Source organism: Oryx dammah, unplaced genomic scaffold (genome assembly GCF_014754425.2).
Source record: "Oryx dammah isolate SB20612 unplaced genomic scaffold, SCBI_Odam_1.1 HiC_scaffold_2, whole genome shotgun sequence".
Taxonomy (NCBI): domain Eukaryota; kingdom Metazoa; phylum Chordata; class Mammalia; order Artiodactyla; family Bovidae; genus Oryx; species Oryx dammah.
This window is the reverse complement of record NW_024070186.1, coordinates 63,787,321-63,808,408: the sequence shown is the minus strand read 5'-3', so window position 1 is coordinate 63,808,408 and position 21,088 is coordinate 63,787,321.

Below are 21,088 nucleotides of genomic sequence, written 5' to 3'. Positions count from 1 at the left end.
TATTTACTTTGCAAGCCACATACTACATCTGTTTACTGTGTGAAATAATGCACGCATTGATTTGAGGCAGGGAGAAGGCTTTAATTTATCAGTTTTTTAAACTTTGAATCAGATTGACGTTTGCTACCAAGTTTCTATATTGAGCAGAAGAATGTACTCTTAAGTCTGGAAGTCTTTTGTTAGTTGAAGTACTTGCAAAATAAAGCACAAGAAGGAATTACACCATCTTCTTATTATAGCTAACTAAAAGGTTTCAAACAAAATTAATGCTTGCTGCATGAGTTAACATACCATAAAGTCAAGCAAACTGCATTTGTATTTAACATGCATATGGAGTAACCCATTAATGAAAAAACTTATGATTTAAATTATCTGAATACTTATGTCTACTTACATCAAAATATTAAAAGGTTTAGGGCTATATATTTAATTCTACTGAAGAGGGTTGAATAGTGTTTCCCCAAAACTTATGTCCACCAGGAAACTCAGAATGTGATTTTGTTTATAAATGCAGTCTTTGCAGGTATAGTAAGATAAAGTTATACTGGATTAGGGTAGACCCTAAATCCAATGACTAGTGTCTTTATAAAAGATAAGAGAGGATGATGAAACTCAGACAGACAGCTTGACATTTTCAGAAAAGAAATGTTTATGTATGTTTTTGTGCATGCATGCACAGTCATGTCCAACTCTTTGCAACACCATGGACTATAGCCCGCCAGCCTCCTCTGTCCATGGGATTTCTGAGGCAAGAATTCCTCCTCCAGGGGATCTTCTCAACCCTGGGATCGAACCCACATCTCCTGCACCTCCTGCATCCAGGCAGATTCTTTACCACTGAGCCACCTGGGAAGCCCGTATGTTTATGTAATTACTTCTTATCCAGGAAACTGGTTCTAAATAAACTTCAAGGATTGTTCATGACACCAAAAAGTTGAATGACTTGCCCAAGGTCATTTGTTAAATCTGTGTAACTTAAAATTGGAACCCAGGACCCTCACACATTTGGAGTCTTTGCTGTAGATAATGTCTCTTGCTGCCTCTGACTTTATGAGGATAATGCTATAGAAAAATGACTCCTGTAAACTCTACTGTCAGTCAGCAGGAGCTGGAAAAGTGCTCCTGTTGATGGCTTTCGTGATTAGAATGCAGTGCAAAAGCCCCACACTCTGGCTTATAAAACAAGCTAAAGTGTCCCCTGCTTCCTCACCTCATCATTTCTGGAATGGTACTTATCTTTCAAGCCACAAAACAGTGCTGATGCCAAGGCCATAAAAAGTATTATACGGCTCTGCCTGCCATCTTTTCAAGGTGGGCTGGCAAAGCAGAGGACCACAGACAGAAAAATGGAGTAATAAAGTTTAAATAGTAGGCAATAATATTAATCTGCTGTGCTGCAGTGCCGATTAAGAGAATGAACCAACTCCCTGCAGTTCTAATTGGATTTTCCTGTGTTTTCTACAACCCTTAGGGCTTTACCCTGGTAAATCTTATTTTTGCTTGCCATTTATTCCCCATGAATGACTTCCTGTAATGGATTTATCTGTAAAAACACAAAAGCTGCTTATATTGACATAGAATTATTTTGTAGTTTTCTTTGTAGATTGCTGGCATGTTACTTCCTAAAAATTAAGTAATTAATACACTGAATCGTTGGGCTAATTGCTGTCTAAATATTTCATATACATAATAAGATATAAGACTATAACTCAAGTACTGGGAAAGCACAATCATGTGTAAAGTGATGCCCTGGAAAACTGTATTATGATAAGACTAGGGAAATAGATCCATACAGCATTATGGATAATGTCTGAGGTAATCAAATGTAAAATGAAAGAGGAATAAAGCTTTATGTACACATATGTCAGGTATATTTCTCAAATCCGTAAGATCATTTTCACATGGTCAATTCACTATTATTTTTGAAATAATGCTATATTCCTCTAAATTTGTCTTCAAGTGTATGAGTGTAGGAAAAGAATACCTTTGTCAGGATATTCTGCTCTTGAGGATCGAATCACTGCTTGGTTATGACTCCAATAACAACCATGATAGCTCCAGCTATAAAACATTAATCATATATATTCCTAAGTCTAGATCAGAGAGGGAGAGTGTGTGAAATAGGGTCCCAATAAGTGCATCTGTTCAGGGGATCACCGTACAAATTTACAACTAAATTTTTGATTGAGTTAAATAGGGCTGTTCAATTTGTCTTTTATCATACATCTAGTGATGCTTCCATTTTCCTTCAGTGTGTTTTAAATTTTGATTTAGGCTAGTACCACCCATAAAACCACCTACCTCTGGTGATTTGCTTACCAGAATCTCCCCTCAAATTTCCACTCTATGCTAGGTGATCAAATTTTCTGCTTCAAACTCTCAGAGCACACTCTCTGCTCTCCAGCTTAGGGTGTCTTGCCCTTCAGATTTTGTAGACATCTTAATCCTGATTGCCAATGAGTTTTCCATCCTCTCTCTGCCTGGTTCCTTCCTGCTATGGTATCCACTAGATTTCTAACTTCTTTCCACTGTCTTCCTAATGGCTTCTACCTGATACCAGATGGCTGTTTTTCCCGCTAGTGTTGACATCTGGAAAACTGATCTGCACTCAGCCATCCTGCTTATTTTCTGATGGGATGTTTTGCTTTTATGCTGTTTCACTTGCATCAGACATTCTCTGATTCTCCCAGCCTCTGCTTCCACCTCTGACTAGTGATTTCTAACCAACCATATTAACAAACATTTACTGAGGATCTCTCATGTGCCAGGGCATTGGGCTAATGGGAATACAAGAGTAAACAGATATCATTCCTGTTTTCAAGGAGCTAATGCTTTGTCCAGGATCTGTTTTGTTATACTCCTTCCACGTACCAGGTGGTTTACCCTTAAATCTCACAGCGGTTTTCTAGGCTTGGCAGGCTTAGTAGGATCTGAGACATTTGCTAAAATGTCAGAGATCTGGGGTTTTCAGTGGTGCTCTAATGGTTAAGAATCCACTGTCCAATGCAGGAGATGTGGGTTTGCTCTCTGGTTGGGAAACTAAGATCCCGTATGCTGCAGTGCAACTAAGCACATATTTCAGCAACAAAAACCCGGTGCAGCCAAAAAAAAAAAAAAAATAGGCGATACGGGCTGCATTCCAGATTTATTCAATCAGAATCTTCAGGGACGGGATCTAGGAATCTGCCTAAGCAAGTAACACCTATAATTATGTGACTGTATAAGAGATGATCTAAGAACCCTATCTTGAAAACTACTCAAGTGCAAGTCTCAGTACAAGTCTATGGAACAGCTTTAATAATCCCCGGTTTACAGATAGAGACACAGAGGAGTACAGAGTTGCATAACGTTCCCAACTGAAGAGTAGAAGAGGGAGGGTCCAAACCCAATCTATATAGTTTTAAAACCCTTGGCATTTTCACTCTGATCCTTCACAGTCTCTTATCTGTGTCTTTCATGGGTCCTGGTTCCTATTCCAGAGCAGTCTACCAAACAAACTATTTAATTATGGCACTATCTGACCCTAGTAACAGCGGCGATGGTTACTTTTATGTGTCGATTTGCCTGGGCCATGGTGTGCCCAGACATTTTGGCCAAATATTATTCTGGATGTATTGCTTAAATTAATGCTTTCTAGATGGAGATTAACATTTGAGTCAGTACACTGAGTAAAGCATATTACCTTCCATAACATGCCTGTGCATAGTCGCTCAGTCATATCTGACTCTGTGCGACCCCATGGACTGTAGCCCACCAGGCCCCTCTGGCCATGGGATTCTCCAGGCAAGAATACTGGGGTGGATTGCCATTTCCTTCTCCAGAGACCAAACCCTTGTCTCCTGTATTGGCAGGCAGACTCTTTACCACTGAGCCACCTAGGAAACTCCCTTCCTAATGTGCATGGGCCCATCTAATTAACTGAAGACTTGAGTAGAACAAAAGTGCTGAGTAAGAAAGCTTGACTGCTGAGCTGGGCAGGTGGTCTTTTCTGGTCTTTGGACTTGGACTGAAACCCTGGTTCTTCTTGGGACTTGTGCCTCCTGGCTTTTGGACTAGAACTTTGTCAGCTTTCCTGGGTCTCCAGCAGATAGATTGCAGATCTTGAGATTGCTCAGCCTCAATAATTGCATGAACCAATTATATATATATATATAAATTCTTTTATAGGTTCTGTTCTGTGGAACTCTGACTAATATAAAAGTATTTGCCAGCATTTTAGAAAATAAGGAATCATCTTTTGGTATCATGACAAGTTACCTGAAATAAAGTTGGATATTTCATACTTACTTGAAAGAGGGAAGACTGAGAATGACCAAATATGGCAGAAAATGATCTAGGTCAGAATGAGTCACCAGCTGAACATAAACCAAAATTATTCTGTCAGGACTCAAGCATCATCCCAATCTCAATAAATGGCAATAACAGCCAGAGGCAAGCCTCCCACTTTAGGGAACTGATGAAATGCTTCCAAACAATAGAAAAAGGGCTACTGTCAGCTGGATCCCTGCACAGAGTGGGAAACTTAGAGAATATCAAGAACCAAGAAACTACAGTTACAATGAATTCCAAGGGGGGGAATAAAACTTGGGAAATGTTGGTAACTTATCTAGCACAAGGCTTAATGAGCAATGTCTTAATTACACTGTTCTGACCCACTTCTCTTCAGAGTGGTCTTAATTTTGAAGTGAAACAGCTCCCATATAAGAGTTTTCTAAAGACAAGGATGTCTTTTTTTTTTTTAAGGTATTTACTGAATTTATTAACAATATTGCTTCTGTTTTATATTTTTGGCCAGGAGGCATGTGGGCTCTCAGATCCCCAACTAGGGACTGAATCCACATCTTCTGTATTGGAAGGCAAAGCCCTAACCACTGGACCATCAGGGAAGTCCCAAGGTTGACTTTTTTGAAGTAGGTCCACAACATGAGAGTGGGGGGACTTCCTAGGTGGTGCTAGCGCTAAAGAACCCGCCTGTTAAAGCAGGAGACATGGGTTGGCTCCCTGGGTCGGGAAGACCCCCTGGAGGAAGAAATGGAAACTCACTCCAGTATTCTTGCCTGGGAAATCCCATGGACAGAGGAGCCTGGAGGGTTACAGTCCATCGGGTCACAGAGTTGGACATGACTGAAGTGACCTAGCATGCACACACACGCCACAACATGGACCTTGGCTGCCAAACTACATGAGGTGAGATTCTCAAGGACAGATGTGCTGTTTATTGAAGAAGCAATTCTCTGTGCTGATGGGCAACGAAAAAGAGTATTTGTGCTAGGAAATATTTTGGCTATACTAAAAAAATTTATAAGAGTGAGTGAAGTAAAGCAGCATCGCACTTACACCACCTCTGATAATCTCCTTCCTATTCCTTAATCTCCCTCAAGGAAAAATGATGAAGCAATACTTAAAAAAAAAAAAAACAACCTGTACTGGGAGCATTTTTATTGTCTGTCTTAAATCCTCCCTACTGCAATTTTACCTTATTACTCTCAGGAAGGTAAGGAGTGGTCAAAGAATGATATTAGTCATAGTTTTCTTGGTAAGTGATATTCCCTTGGTGGCAGATTCTATTACCATGAATATTCTCATTTTAACCTTGCTTGATTATTTAAAGGGAACTTAAGTGGTATGGATTCAGCTTGTCTAAAGCTTTAATTTTTCCCATGAAAAAAACAGAGTAAGCCATAAAAGAACCGTGAGAGGGCCAACGACAATTTTCTGAGGAAATTTTTCATCGGCTTCATTTACTTTAAACTGCAAAACTCCGCATCTAAAGTTCATTTATTTTCTGGTGCAGGCAAACTTATGAAGTAGGTAAGGCTTGTCTTCCTCAGCCCCGTCACGCCTTTTGCTGGCAAATCTTGTGGTGCCCCTTCCCCCTTTGATGCCTGCTATGGTTCTGGGGTCTTCTGGTTGACCAAGGATTGTCTGTCATTGCACCTCACTTGGGACTGCCATACTGGCTTCATTCCATTCTTCACATATCCTCTCTGCCCTCTCACCCTCCCCTTCACTTCAGAAGAACTTACTGGCTTTCTTTATCATTCTTCCAGAGTTCTTGCTTCTTGTTGGGTAAGGTCCACTAACCTGATGAACAACTTTATGTGTTAATGGAAAACTGTTACAGTTTGAATTGTGTCTCCTCCACAAAAGATATGTTGAAGTCCTAACCCTTATTACCTCAGAATATAGAAATAGGGTTATAACAAGTGTAGTTAGTTAACATGAGGTCTTTGCTTGCCGTTTCCAACTTCTGGTGGCCTTAGGTATTCCTCAGCTGTGGCAGCATAATTCCAATCTCTACCACTGATGTCTCATGAAGTTTTCTTTTCCTGTGTCTGCTTCTTATAGGACCCCAGTCATACTGAATTTACAGCCCATCCTAAAAGAATATGACCTCATATTAATTAATTACATCTTGTCAAACATGTTTTCAGAGTTCTAACCTCCAGAACTGTGAGAAAATGAATTTCTGTTATTTTTAAAAAACCACAGTGGAATAGTACTACATTATGTAAAAGAATGGAATTTTGCCATCTGTAGCAACATGGATGGATTGGAAGGCATTATGCTAAGTGAGATAAGTCAGATAGAAAAAAAGATGAATACTTTATGATATCACTTATATATGGGATCCAAGACATACAACAAGCTAGTGAATAAAACAGAAAAGAAGAAGACTCACAGGACAGGGAGGCCTGGCGTGCTGCGATTCATGGGGTCGCAAAGAGTCAGACACGACTGAGTGACTGAACTGAACTGAACCGAAAACATACAACAAACCAGTGAATAAAACAGAAAAGAAGAAGACTCACAGGTATAGGGAACTAACTAGTGGTTACCAGTATTGGGGAGGCACAAATTACAGGGTATAACATTGGCTTAGGATTGTATTGTACAGCACAATGAATGCAGCCAATAATTTATACTAACTGTAAATGAAAAGTAAAGTAACCTTTAAAAATAGTATAAAAATTAAAAAATACAGTACTTAAAACAGTAACAAGAAAACCACCACTAAGTTTATGATGCTTTGCTGTGGCAGCCCTAGGACGTCAATACAGAGCCTAATTTGTTAAAATGTTATATCTGAATAACTTATATATGTCTATTACAATAAGACCTTCAGTAGAAAATGATATAGCGGAAGCAATACTACTAAGGATGTAACTCAGGTAACTGACAGGTCAATGGGAAAGGTATTTTGAGATGGAAAGGGATGTGTGGTATCCATCAACACTACCTATTCCTGTATCAGGGTTTTTTGAGCTGACCCAGTATCACAATCCGATACCTAAACTATATCCTAAATATTGCAAATATAGATGAGTACATGGCATGGAGGTAGTTATCACTGGTTGAGAGCCTTTAGTATTAGGTGTTCTTGTAGATCTTTGCTCTTCTCCTGCAATTTTGCTCCTTACACAGTCTTCTTCATTTCCATCTACCCATTTGTTCAAGGCCAACAGGATTGGCAGATGGAAAAAGAGATTTTTTACCCCCCTTAAATTCTCAGCACCTTGCATAGTGCTATAGCTATAGGGAATCAATGGGAGGAGTGCATAGCTATAGGGAATCAATGGGAGGAGTCTAGAGTCTGCCCTCAGCTCAACTACTAACCAGATCCCCAAACCTGGACAAGGCACAACTTAACAGGAATTACTGAAGAACACTGCAATGCAATTGAAAGTGAATTGAAAATCCAGTAAAATTGGATTTCTAATCTCTGTACTGCCAAAACTTCACCCATGGGATTTTCATGAATCTCCTCTGTGTCACAGTTTTCTCCTCTGAATATTAAGAAGATTTGAATATTTAAGAGGAAGGCATAAAACCACTAGGTTCTGTGGGGTAAAGGTCTGCAAGAGTGAAAGGAATGGAAGGAGAAAGGTTGTCACACTGGGAAGCTGGAGTAGGAAAGATAAAAGCACCATTTTATTTGGAGCCAGTGATGAGCGTAGAAATACTTTTCTTTTGCTGTCCTCGAGTATATTCATTGGCAACACACTACCCTTCTGTTAGAGTTCCATGGTTTTCTGTGACCTACATTTGCTGTGATGTTTTACTGACTCCTTCATTTGAATTAGCTGCTTTTTTACAGGCCTCCAAATGCCATTATGAATCACCGAAGCTCATGCCATCTATCACAGTTATAAGGCATATAAAAGATGACAATCATCAGTCAAATAGCTTCACTCCTCCTGAAACAAAATTTTCTCAGTGCAAAATAAATACTCTCCCTCCTGCTAGGTTAGCTAAAATTTATACTCCTGATATGCAAATAGTCCTCAAAGTTTCAGAGTAAAGAAAGTATTCAGTATGTTGGATCAGTCATAGGCAGGAGATATCATTTTAAATAGGAGTTTTTGCTTTGAGACTTATGCACAGGCTTCTGAAAGTATCACTTTTATTAGTGGGACAACAAGGGGTGCTAATATGCTTAAATATATCTTAAAAAACCCTTTTAGTTTATGTCATGAGCATTCCAGAACCTTACATGATAATAGTTAAATCCAACCATAATTTGTTTCTTAGGCCAAGAAAGAAACGTTATAAGAATCTATCTAGTTGCTCAGTTGTGTCTGACTCTTTGTGACCCCATGGACTGTAGCCTGCCAGGCTCTTCTTTTCATGGGATGCTCCAGGCAAGAAGAGTGGTGTGGGTTGGTATTCCCTTCTCCAGGAGATCTTCCCAACCCAGGGATCAAACCCCAGTCTCCTGCACTGCAGGCAGATTCTTTAAATAGGAAAATATAAATTTTATGTTTTATTATAAATAAATACATGATAGTATAAAATCAGTGAATTTTTACCTAGAAGAAATACAAGATATGTTCACTGTTAAGTCAAACGAGGATTTGAGATTCAAGGTTCAGGTCATTTCACCAGGGAAAACTCCTAATTAATAATAGCTGGATCTGAAATTCAGAAGCCCTAGCTTTGATTTGAGCTCCCTGTCAATTCCATTAGATTCTAACAGTTTAAACAATTAATTAAACATGGCAGTAACTCCCCATTGCCACTGAATATTAATTTTTCCCTTCTTGTTCTGATTTTATTTTGGGCATCCATGCATCCAATCAAAACAATATATTTCCCAGGAAACTTTAGACAATGGTGTTTAAGTGTAAGGATTTTGTGTAATTTCTAAGAAGCTGGCATCTTGGATTGTAAAATGACCTAGAAGGAACTGAGGCTAAGATGATAGAATCCTGGGTTACTGATAACCATAGATCTGCCCTACAGATTATCTCTGAATTTATTTTACTTGAGAAATGAATAATTACCTTTTTAATGAGCCACTAGACTATTTCTAAATGTTCATTATGTTATTCTACAATTTTAAAAAAATCTGAAAGCTTTCTCAGCAACTGAATGTTTTGGAATCTGCCATCAGATAACCAAAAGGGCACCAAAAGGACTTGAGTATGGGTCCATTCTTAAAGAAATAAGCCTCATTTCAAGAGATAGCACTACAATATGTCCCATAAATGTGTTATGTACTTACTAACACTTTTATTAGGGACCACTATTGTCAAATAGCAAAGGAGATTAAGAATTCACTAATAATTATCTGTTTCTATAAGCTAGTTTCACAACAATTTACTATACATTTCAGAATAGCTAATGTAAATCCAAGTAAATCAGAAAGAGAAACACAAATACTGTATATTAATGAATATATATATTTAATCAAAGAGGATGGTAACAGTGATCCTATATGCAAGGCAGCAAAAGCTGCAAAAGAGACAAAGATGTAAAGAACAGACTTTTGGACTCTGTGGGAGGAGGCGAGGGTGGGATGATTTGAGAGACTAGCATTGAAACAGGTATATTACCATATATAAAACTGATAAACAGTGCAAGTTCAGTGCATCAAGCAAGGCACTCAAAGCTGGTGCTCTGGGACAACCCAGAGGGATGTGGTAGGGAGAAAGATGGGATGGGGATTCAAGATGGGGGACACATGTCCACTTGTGACTGATTCATGTCAATGTATGGCAAAAACCATCACAATTTTGTAAAAGTACCCTCCAATATTGTACCCTCAAATTAAATTAATTTTAAAAAAGAAACAGAAAAATATTTATCTTAAACTTATATGAGACTCCTATTTTTACCTTTTGAAAAATTATACTTTAAAAGAAAAATTAACTATGTATATAGGCAACTATTTCAGCAGAATTTTATTAATATCAAAAATTGCCTACAATTCAAATGGTGTCACATACTCCAAAAGGTAAACCATAGTGATTTTGAAAAAGTGTGACTTATCAAAAATTTTTTTCATATTGATTCTTGTAGGATGAATGATGCACATAATGTGCCCTCCCCCCAAATTTTCAGTCTATTCCACAGAATGTGTGAATATGTTACACAGGGAAACACTGCAGATGTAATTAAGATGAATAATTTGCTGGTCTTAATATTAGGACATTATCTTAGATTATGCAGGGTGGTCCAGGGTGATCACAAGGGGCCTTAAATGTAGAAGAGGGAGGCAGAAAGAAAAGGTCAGAACGATTTGATGTGAGAAGGACTTGACCAGTTGTTGCTGCCTTGAAGTTAGAATACGGGAACAGGATTGGCTTCTAGAAGCCAAAAAAGTCAAATAAACGGATTCCTCACAAAAGCCTTGAGAAGAGAATGTCCTGCCAACACTTTACTTTTAGCCCAGGAAGACCTGTGTCAGACTTCTGACATGTACAGCTATAAGTTAATAACTTTGTTCTATTTTAGTCCACTAAATTTGAGGTAATCTGTTATAGCAGGTAAGGAAAACAATCTTCTCCATAATGAAAAATGTCATTTGTAATAAAGCTAGTCCTAGAATTCAGTTCTTAAGGTAGGGACTGGTAGGGAGAGGAAAACAGTACAAAGACTTTGAACTTAGTCTCAGGTTTGTCAATTATTAGTCAAGAGACTATGAATCTCATTTCCTTTGCACCTTAAGCTCTTTCCAGCTTCTCAATTCTATGACATTTCAGGAAACAGAAAATTTAGTCATCAGGGGAAAATAGGCAAAGCCTCTCCCACCTTTGCTAACACCAGTCACCTTGTTAAACCTGTCTATAGTACTCTTTGAAGGGCACATTAATTTATTCCAGAAATATTTGTTTTGTACCTGTTCTGTACCGACAGAGGATGAGATGGTTAGATGGCATCACTGGCTCAATGGACAAGAGTTTGAACAGGCTCTGGGAGATGGTGAAGGACAGGGAAGGCTGGCATGCTGCAGTCGATTGATGGGGTTGCAAAGAGTCAGACATGACTGAGTGACTGAACAACGACAACCAGGTATTTCAAGGAGCTGGGGATACAACAGCAGGCAAGAGAGACAGGGCTGTTAATCTCATAGATCTTTTACAATGGGGAAGAGAGAAATACACAGGGAACACATAAGAACACAAAGGTAAGTTCAGATAGTGAAAAGTAAAATGAAGAATATCAAAGAAGGGGGTGTGACAGATAAAAACTGGTGTTAGCATATAAGAAAGGGGCTGGGGACTACAAGGCAATATAATTTATGGAAATGATATATAAGTTCAGGTGGAAATGTTAAGGAGGAGCCTGTCATGGGATGATCTGCGGGAAGAGCATTTCGGGAAGAGGGAACAAAGTCCCTAAATGTGGGAATGACCTTGGTGGGCCTAGAAAAAGATATAATGCCCGGGTTCCCAATTGAACGCATAGCAGCCTGGGTGAGCAGAGGAGGAGATGAAGGGTAGAAAGCTGGACAAGCACGAGAGTAGCTAGTGGGGAGGTACTAGTGTCATGAACATCATCCTTCTCCAGAGTGACAAGATGCCTCCTCAAATCAACACGTATCTCATCTGATCTAACCACTTCTTTAAGCATTTACCTGTAGGAATACGTCTACCACTGTGTGATGCAGAGATCTACTGGAAAATACAGTGGATACTATTTTAATGTTGACAAGAATTTAGTAACAACAAACTTTGTGATGTTTTTCCATACCATGGTTTGAAGTATGTGTTATAACGCACAGGGTTAAACGTTGTAATACAAGAGAAGCAGAGAGTAATGGTGCTGTCAAAGGGAAAGATGAAGGAAGACTTTAACAAAATACCAAAACAAAAGTAGCAGCACCTCAGTTAAAAAGAGAATTACTACCTGCCTATGTCACTAAATGATATAGGGCTCCTCAGGTGGTGCAGTGGTAAAGAATCTGCCTGCCAAAGCAGGAGATTTGGGTTCAATCCCTGGGTTGGGAAGATGCCCCGGAGGAGGAAATGGCAACCCACTCCAGTATTCTTGCCTGGAAAATTCCATAGACAGAGGAGCCTGCTGGGCTACAGCCCAGAGGTCGCAAAGAGTTGGAAACGACTGACTGATGACTAACGCTTCCATCACTTTTCACACTTGCTACATCACTAGGCTAAGGCGCACATTGCTCCCTGCTGCAAATGTACTAAAGACCTTCACAAACACAGACAAGAAAAGAGTATTAAGTTCTTTTAGGGCAATTGATGATTTCCTTTGGGATTTTACTGATTGAATTGGGGTTTTAGGCACTGTGCTTATTTTCTTGACTCTCAAGATTGATAAATTTTCATTCCCTTTTCACCCTTAATGGCATTATCTTGTAATAATAGTACACATTAGATGACAACATATGGATAGGCCATCAGATTTATAAATGCAAGCTACCTACGGCAAGCTCTGTGTCAGCAATACTTCAGAGGACTGGCAAACTTTTCATGAGAGCTTAGACTATATCTGATCCCAGACTTAGCTCTGAAGTCCTTGTGATCAGATTTAAAGGAAGTGTTTGGAATGGAAGCCATGTCAGCTACAGTAATGGGGAATCATTTGCCTTGACCTACCATTTATTTCCTCTTCTTGTCTGAATAAACTCACTGTTATGCTGTGGGAGCAAACTGGATCACCCTCACCTTGCTCTTTGCTTCGTAGATTTACTGCAAATTTGGTGAAGAGAAATGAAGTTTGACTTGATAAAATTCAACCATGTCTTCCACTTCCCAGAGACTACCCTCAATTTGAAATGAGAATACAAAGTCACACTGCTGCTTTCCTTTGGGTGGTCAGGCCAGAAGCATAGAATTGGAAATGTACGATATTTTCATGATCTGGAAATAATGGCGAGTGGATGCCCTTTTTATATCATCCATTCACGTCCCCAAAAGGCATTCTTAAGAAGTCTCTTTAAAATAAATTGATTTGCCTTTTGCTAAAGCTTTGTTTTAGAATGTGTCAAGGGGTTTGAAAAATACAGGCAGTATTCAAAGAAAGCAAAGCAAACACAAGCAGTGCTTACATTATTTACCAATTAGAAATTGGCACACACTTCTAGTTTGCATATATTTGAATTAAGAGAAATTCATTTATACATCTCTAACAAGAATATTAATTCAACTTTTGCTGAAGGCATAGAATGCATAAATTTCTATGCCTGGCACCATGAGGGGTTCAAAGAGGAAAAAGAGATTATAGTTTGGTCAGACAGCAATACACACAAAGAATGAATTGTTTTGAGAAGGTATAAGCAAATGTCTTTGAGGACAATTCTTTGACTGTATTACTTGGAAAATAGGATAAGAAAATTATCCTGGTGTACAAAATATCTCTCTAGTAGAACTTCCTCATAGCTTGTGCTACCCATGTATAGGAGCCATATGCATGTGGATTATAATAGCCATTCAGTTCACACACTAAGCTTGGCAAGATAATATGAATCAATTTCTTTGTAATAAAAATGCTCATTTTATTTCTCATTGAGTTGAAAACAGAATTGCTTGTATTCTGTCTGTATCCTTGTACTGGATCATTTGAACAGTAGTTGGTGGCTGAGATGGTAAAGAATCTGCCTGTAAGGCAGGAGGCCCAGGTTTGGTCCCTGGGTTGAGAAGATCCCCTGGAGAAGGTAATGGCAACCCACTCCAGTATTCTTGCTCGGGAAATTCCATGGACAGAGGAGCTTGGTGGGCTATAGTCCATGGGATCGCAGAGAATCAGACACAACTGAGCAACTAACACAAATACAAACACACACACACAAGCACTACACTACACTACTGTGTGCCTACTACATGCCAGGCCCAGTGCCTGAGACTAAGAATCCTTTGGAGTCTCATTCTATGTAGGATCTGGGCACATCCTTTATGCTGGGAGATAGAATTGAAGGTTACACTGGCCATGTATGTTGTCTTTGTTAATTATGAGCATGTTTTGTTTCCCAGTCTTGCCCTCTTCATCATGGATGAGCTACACAAAATAATGCAGAGTCCTCAGGCAATCCCTACAAGTCTAAACGCCAACCCACTAGGCCCAAGCACCCAGGTAGTTTTTATTCACTGTTCTGTTCACTTTTTTCAGACCCACTTGGTTCTCCAGAGGTATAAACACTCAAAACAAGCACCATTCATTTTTCAAATATCATCAGGCTGGAAGAAGAGGAAAGAGAAAAAAGAATTTTTAATATCCTTTCACATTTCCCACAAAAGCCTAAATCAGGAGTCCATTGTAAGTCTTTGATGTGTGTTTCCACTGTAACTTGGAAAGCAGTCCAGTGTCTAGGAAAAGAGTGTGTGCATGCTAAGTCCCTCAGTCATGTTTGACTTTCTGCAACCCCATTGACTGTAGACCGCCAGGCTCCTCTGTCCATGTGATTCTCCAGGCAAGAATGCTGGAATGGGTTGCCATGCCCTCCTCCAGGGGATGTTCCTGACCCAGGGATTGAACCCACATCTCTGATGTCTCCTGCATTGGCAGGTGGGTTCTTTACCACTAGCAGCACTTGGGAAGACCCCAGGGAAAGGGAGGATAAGGCAAATACACACAAATCATGTTTCACACTCTCAACCGTAAATAGGTTCTCTGGAATAATTTAGGAGGCTCAGGCCAATTGAGTATCATATTGTTTCCAGCCCTGTACTAGGTCTTGCTGGGTAAATAAAGGCTTACCTCTTCACTCTAAAGCCTATCGTTTCACAAGAATAGGAACATTTGGTGCTGCCTGGGTTCTAATGCTCTTTCTCCCTTTCTACACAGGACTTCAGAATGCCAGTTAAGATGAAAATTCCAGAAAGCAGTTTTCAGCAGAGTTCTTAGCCTGCATTTATCTCACCAGGAGCTGAAAAGAAGGCCTGAGAAACTGCAGGAGGCAAGTTCTCTAGAAGATTGATAGGTGTCCAAATTAGTTCAGAATGAACAGCAGTGAGGGGATGAGGCTAGAACACAAGTCCCTCCCTTCCTATCTTCCTTGCAGAGTGGGTGACCTCAGTGGAGAGCAGTGATGAGAAGTTTGAGGAAATAAAGGATTTGACAGGAAGTCTGTGAGTCAAGGGAAGTGGTGTGAGGTAAAAGAAGGGTTCTCTCTGGAAAGATGAAAGGGTGTTCTAAGTAAAACACAATTCATACTTTTGCCAGTTACTGGCCCTGCTTCCATGATGCCTGATGGTGCCTTCTAGATCTGGATCTGCCTCCTTGACCTTGGTGGCTGAAAGCTGACGTGAGCCTGGAGCACACTGTCTGAGTTCTTTCTTCTCATCACAGACAAACAGGAGACCAATGAGAAAAGAATCACGATGCCTCCTCAAGGCCTTTGGAGGTATCTGCTCAGGAGATGACCTGTGATTATTTGTAGAATGCATGGTGCGTTTTCCTTAAATTTTTTTTTCAATTGTTATGTTTTTATTTTTGTCTGCTTACAGGATCTTAGATCCCTGACCAAGGATTGAACCTGTGCCCTTGTCAGTGAAAATGCAGAGTCCTGAACACTGGACTGCAGGGAATTCTCTGCATTTCTTGATCTGAAATCAAATTTGTGGCTCAGATGGTAGAGTCTGCCTGCAGTGCAGGAGACCTGGGTTTGATCCCTGGGCCAGGAAGATGCCCTGGAGATGGGAACGGCTACCTGCTCCAGTATTCTTGCCTGGAGAACAGAGGAGCCTGGAGGACTGCAGTCCATGGATTACAAAGAGTAAGACACAGCTGAGCAACTAACACTTTTACTTTCTTATTTTTCACCTGAAACGAATATGATCATCTTAGCTAGAGAGTCCTGGTAGACTCATTTGGACTTTAACAACAGAGGTGTTTGTTTGGTTGCTTCATTTGTTTTCCTATGTTCTAGATTCACTGAATTAATCACATGATTTCCATATTTACTTCATCTATGTTGATTAAAATAGTTAATAAAAATAATCATGGCAACTGCCTATTGAGCACTGGATACCAGGCACTATATTGAAATACGTTACATGTAGTAACCTCAGTTACCTTCACATGAACCTTCTAAGGTTGGGCTTAAGTTTAAGAAGACTTCTAAAGCCACACAGTTTTTCAAATTTCTTCTCTACAATATATTGTGGAAGCATGTTAAAAGTAAAACAGCATATATTTTACAATCAGAATTTAAATGCTATTAAATTTATTATTTCAGAGAAAGCAATGGCACCCCACTCCAGTACTCTTGCCTGGAAAATCCCATGGACAGAGGAGCCTGGTAGGCTGCAGTCCATGAGATCACTAAGAGTCGGACACGACTGAGTGACTTCACTTATATATACAATATATAGTCATCTGTCTCAGTATCTTTTTAAATGGAAAATCATAGAAATTAGAAAGAGGGACATACCTTCAGGTGGTTTAATTCATTATTAAACTCTTATAAAATTTCACTTCCAAATGCCTATGGTAATATAACTTAAAAAAGGCAAGAGGTCTGCACATATATAGATAGTATGACTGAAATAATATATAAAACTTTTGAAGAGTTGAAAACTTTAAAAATGGCTGCTATAATAAAGAAAAGAATGAAATAATGCCGTTTGAGGCTTCATGGATGGACCTAGAGATTACTATACTAAGTGAAGTAAGTCAGAAAGAAAGACAAATATCATATGATATCACTTATATGTGGACTCTAAAACATGACATAAATGAATTTATCTGTGAAACAGAAACAGGCTCATAGACATAGAGAACAGATGTGTAGTTGCCAAGGATTGGGGAGGGGGGATGGAGTGGGAGTTCAGGATCAGCAGATGAAACTATTATATATAGGATGAATAGACAACAAGGTCCTACTGTATAGCACAGGGAACTATATTCAATATCCTATAAATAAACCATAATGGAAGAGAAAAAAAATGACAACTATAATATTATTTGCAGTAACAAAAATACAGTTACTTTGCTTTTTTAATGTTAACTAAAGGCCTGGCGTGCTGCGATTCAAAGAGTCAGACAGGACTGAGCGACTGAACTGAACTGAACTGAAAGTTAAAATTTTAATTTATTACTATATTTGGAGAGTTGTACAGACTAACTGTACATGGTGTACATGTACAATAATGAACATGAACTTGGGCAAACTCCAGGGGATGGTTAGGGACAGGGAGGCCTGGCATGCTGCAGTCCATGGGGTCACAGAGTCAGACACCCCTGGTTGAACAACAACTGACTAATTATAAAAGAAGTGCTGGAGTAATAGCAATAGAATTCTAAACATCTCCATTTTCTTTTTGAAAATTGTAAAGATATAATATTTAGCTTTAACCTCAGGCTAATTGTATTCTGAAAGGAGAATACGACAGAATCAATGTTAAATCTTCAAGGGCTTTATTTTCAATAACTTAGTTTTCTTAAGAGAGGAATTCAGTGACTTCCTAAGGGTAAAATTACCACAATTATATTTTTATGTCACTTGAAATATTTGTTGAACATATAAAAATGGTTTCTTATTTTGAATCATATTGAAGTTAATAAAAGTGCCACAACAATTTAACTATTTGTGTTAAGCACAATTACATAATTTCTGGATCAAGAGGTTTTACAGCCATATGATCATGTGACTAGTTTCTCAGTTCCATTTCTGCCAACTCATTGCCAGTAATCACATTTAAATCCTTCTTTAATAAACCTCTTCAGACTTTAAGATATGCTATCTGGAGGTAGATAATCCAGAAGGATTTACAGGTGGCATCTAAAAAAAAACCTGTTTAAAGTTTAGTTAATATGTATTTTAATGTTTTGCCTGCCTAGAAATTCAAAAGTTGGAAAATTTTGGTCAGATGATATCCTAAACTGTTGTAGACATGAAAGAGTATCCACATTAAAAATTAGTCTTCATCTGTGAAACTTTTCTTGGGTGTTAGTCATAGAAATGCCATAAACTTCTATAATTTACCATGCATAGTTATAAATCCAGTGAATCAGATTACATGTTTTTGCTTCCTCATGAACTTTTACTATCTCAGAACTTTCACTTCTAATTTTATTATTTAGGAAAAAATATTTATATATTGAGTGGAGAAAATAGCAATAGAATCTGACACACTCCATTGAAACCACAAGGACTTGTTACCATTCATGAATGAGTTTATCTTATGAATTAATCCAGTGACTGATCAGCAGAAACTTTCAATAAGGATTTCTCTGTATAAGTGAAAACACAATTAATCCATGCTTTTGCTTCATTATATTTTAAGTTAAAATTTTTTTGACATGTGGAGACTATTTCTCTCTCTGGGAACAAGTCTGGAGTGCTGCAAAATCCTAAAATATACTCTGATTCATGGTCCTTAAAGAAGAACAACAACAAAATTGCTCTGGCATTAGAAGTCATTAAAGACTTGAGCTAATAATATGCTAATTTTATAAAAGCTTTTTTTAAAAAAATAAAACCTCCCACTGCTATAAAAAATTAGAGATTTGAAGAAATAAACAGTATTCAATAAATGATTAGTATCTGATTTAATTTAACTTATGTAGCTAAAAGTTTGTTGTCTTTTAAGTTTAATAGAAAAATATAAAAGTACATTTTGGGCAAGATATACTTTACTTCCTTTCCCTAAAAAATCTTAATATTATTGCTTTCAGGAAAATACCTGTACAATCATTATAATTTTAAAATAATGACTCCAAAAGAAGTTCTATATTATCTGAATTAAATTATAATATCTACCCATAAAATCTGTTTTGTGTCTGTGTTGCTATGGAAGTTTTTTTAAAATAAAGAATGATTGGATTGTCTCTAATAATAACAGAAGAGCCACACAGCTTTATCATTCAGTTCTAGAAATTCTGTAGAGAAAGACTTAATAAAAAAACATTCTGCCTCTTTCAAGACCTTGCTTTAGGAGCATTCCGCAACTCTTAGTCTGTATTCATGTAACCTGACTTCCTATGTTGGTAATGCTGGAGGAGAGGGTACAGACGGGTGTTCTGTGGGCTTTCATCCATTTTCTTCCTATACCTGGCTACTCTGGATGAATCAGATCTGTATCTGCCTTCTGCAGCTGAAACAGCATGGCTGTTGATGGAATAACAGTACCCTGGGCAACAGAAGAAAGTCCTGAGACAAAGCACCACAGGAAACATCCGCCTTGAGCTGTCTAAAAACAAATGTGCAACCAACTAACCTGCAGGGGTGAATGCCTGCATCCTCTAGTCACTCTCTGCCCACTTCACGACCCTCCAACAAGAATCCTAGACATCCTTCAGTGAAGGAAATCCTCAGTAGCAATTGGAATAATAACCTTTGCCAGACTGCACAGGGCCAGAAAATTACTTCTTTTGTCTAGGTCACTGCAGCATCAGGCAATTTCTGCTAGTGGGGATGTGAGAAGGCAGTCCCCATGCCAAGAACTAATAAACATAGGAGAGGAGATCTTAAGTGTGTGCTTCAGTAAGTAAGCCCTTCATACACATATCTGTTCAGTGACACGTTCAAATCTGTCTGCAAAAACTTGTTAAGGGAGTGTTCTCTCTCTTAAAAGAAAAAAACGCCCAGGAGTTCTAACAGAAAAATAAAGGCAATTTACTCGACTGACATGTATCACCACTCACTGAGGGTTAGAATCCTGCCCTCCGCCACCTCTGTGCAACTCATTGACTTCATGAGGGCCAGCCTCTATTATTACTGCTGCAGATATTTAGTCTCAAATAACAGATTTTTTAAATGAGTCATATCCAGGTTTTCTTCTACTTTTTCCCTGCAGTAACACCAGAATATTTCATCTGCATCTCTGTTGCCATGGGAAAATGAACATTCTGAAAAGCAGGCAGGATTATGAGTTGAAGGCAAAGTCTAATAGAAAGGAACAGAAAGAACTCAGGTTGAAAACATATACACACCACAGTTAACATTACAGAAAAATGGCAGCTTGAATAACAAGGAAAAAAGACTTGAATTTCATTGAATCTCTGACATTTTAGATAAAGTATTTTGAGTTTTAAAACTATTTTTTCAGGTTTTGTGGGGTTTTTTACATTTTTTTAAAGTGGAAAAACATTCTTATGCTTAGGAATAAAGTAGGCACACTATTTTCACCACCTGTGCATGGTTGGCAGGCACAAGACCACCGTGCAGCAAACAGTAGATAATTTGATTCCGTCTACACAGTGAACCTGCTAGATCATTAGCAGCCTTTCATGTTGAAAATAGACATGATTAACAGGAGCTGGGAACCAGCCTTTGTATATAGCTTAATGGAGCAAGAAGATTTGTGTTGGACCCAGGTCATTTGATCCCAAATTCTTCAGATACCATAGGTATTGTGTGCACAAGACATGTGTCAAGGGAGAGAGATAAGAAAAAAGGTAGAGAGACAACAAGAGATAGGACATGTCAAGATGGTAAAATGAGAAAAATAAGTGAATTGAGAGTGTAAGAAGTGAAATGAAGAAATAGAAATGGGAAAAGAAAGAAGCATAAGAGAAAAGAAGGGATGATCAAAGAATAATATGCAGAGAGAGAAAATGAGTAGGAAGAAATATGAAGGAAAAATAGAACACAAAGGGGAAAAAAGCTGCCTTCAACAAAAAACTTCACTTAACAAGTCTTGGAAAATTAGGTAAAGGAGAACCACAGAAAGTGCAGTGGCGTGTTACCGTCATATTGGTCTCATGATCTTGTCCATCTAATGAGGTTTCTGTCCCTCACATCCTAGACATGTAACCTAGCAGGACATTATGGGGTCTTCCTGGGACAGACCCCTCCCTCCATGTCCTCTGCCTACCTCTTGTTTGTAGAAAAACTATGATCTCTAGGCCTCCCCTGAGTCACAAAAGCCTGAGTCAAGAATGAATGAAAGTATGTGAA